This window comes from Corylus avellana, chromosome ca10 (assembly GCF_901000735.1).
Source record: "Corylus avellana chromosome ca10, CavTom2PMs-1.0".
NCBI classification, from domain to species: domain Eukaryota; kingdom Viridiplantae; phylum Streptophyta; class Magnoliopsida; order Fagales; family Betulaceae; genus Corylus; species Corylus avellana.
Window position 1 is genome coordinate 21,923,770 of NC_081550.1, and position 2,121 is coordinate 21,925,890.

Here is a 2,121-nt window from a genome sequence, read left to right on the forward strand (position 1 = left end):
TTTATCCTAAATTTTTAAATGAAATTTTCTTTTAAAAAAAATGAAAATCGAAAGGTAATCTGATCTTTTTAGTAATTTCCATTAGAGGTTAACAATTGAAATTGGCGGAAGGGATCAATTGAATCAAATTGAAAGTTTAGGGGATTAAATTGAGAGTTTTTGAAATCTATGAGGGTTTTTCTCAAAACGCGTTATAGTTCATGGGTCTAAAGTGAAGTTTCCCTTTTAAATTTTTAATGCATAAATAAAAATTTTAAAATTTCCCATTGTAATGGATATTGCCCTAAAAATTTTATTTAAAATTTTTTATACTCTGATTATGAACGTCTGAGTTTCGTGCACACTTTTTTAATTTATCCAAATGAGACCATGACACATTATACTCAAAGACTTTCAATGTATGGGGTAACTTCACTTTAAATCCCTGAAGTACCATGTGATTTGACAAGTCCTCCTCAAACTTCAAAACCTTTCAATTTAAACCACTGAACTTTTAATTGCAGTCAATTTGAACCCCTCCGTCAAATTTTCGTCATTAAAAATGATTCAATGACGTGCATGCAAAGGGCACATGGCCCTTAGTTGGTGAGGTCTTTGTGATTGCAGTCTTCCACATGTTGTATTGTATAACGACTCTGGCTTTCAGCAGAGTAAAGATATCAAAAAAAAAAAAAAAGTAATCGTTTCTGGGGCTGCCCTATTGTACGGCCATAAGCCCATAACATACAAAATTAAAAAAATAATAATTCATGAGACATTTTTAAATCCTTGAGTTGCCAAGGACCCCACACCAATAAAGGTAGGTTTGCCCTTGCCAGATGTCATGGGTGGTCCACAAAATTAGAAATTAGAGAAAGAGAGGAGCAAATCTATATATACAATAAATACATCACACCTTCACTCTCGGCTAAGCCTTCCAATCTCATGTGGCTGATTTTTACAACCGAAAAAGTCAACACCTTTTGGTTGTGAGTATCATGAGAGAAATTTGGATCATCTCTAACTCAAATAAAATAGAGAAGAGCTAGTTCCTTTAAAAAGAAAGGTAAAATTGTCCTAAAAAAATGAAATGGCAATTTTGTTCCAATTTTTTACTAGAGAGGATCCGGTTCCTTATGGGAAGGAGATGATGCTGATAATTTATAGAATTACTCTTTTAAAAGATGTAACCCGGAAGAGTCACAATCAACCTTGACACCTAGAAAATAATGGAGTCATGGCCATAACTCTTTCATTGTAAAGTCATCTTTCAAACAATCAATGATAAGTTGAAGTATAACAAAAAGGTTGAATGTTCAAGTGATGATAGGTAAACAATATGAATAGTCCACTAGGGATTCTATAAATCCAAGATTAAGTAAGGACGGTGAGAGGCAATTAAACCAAGCCCGAAAGACTTGTTTAAGACCGTAGATTGCCTTATTTAATTAAGATGTAAACATATTTATGAAACACAAGGGGTTGTTTCATAAATATTTCTTCTTCTAGAGAGCCGTGTAAAAAGGTATTAGACACATCCAATTGTGTAAGATGCCAATCATAATAGTGCAAGAATTATGCAAATGCTAGATGGCCAGCTTAGTAACATGACTGAATGTCTCGGTGTAATCTAGTACTCCATCATGTTGTTGAAATTCCTTATTTACCAATTGAGCTCTAAGTTTCTTTACAGAGCCATCGGATTTTTGTTTTACTTCGGAGACCTATATAATTTATTATATATGTATCACATTCATGTCACGAGGTTAGGAACAAAAGTCCCATGAGCAGTTTGCTTATAAGGCATCAAATTCTGCCTGCATGGCACATTGCCACTCACTAAACTTTGCAGCTTGTGTATAAGAAATTGGGTTCAGTGGGAACCAATTTGGACATTGTTAAGAATATTATGCTAGGGTTATTTACTTGTTATTTACTTCCTTAGGTATTATTAGTCTACTAGGTTTATCTTTCCTTAGTTTACAAGGTTTACCTGTCCTTACTCTATTAGGTTACTTGCCTCTCTATAAATAGAAGTCTCTGTATTTATTATCATTATTAAAATAGAATATCAATACAATGTAGTCCATTGTGTGCTTCTGCTCTCTCTATTATTCTTCTACTCTTCTATATCTCTCAATT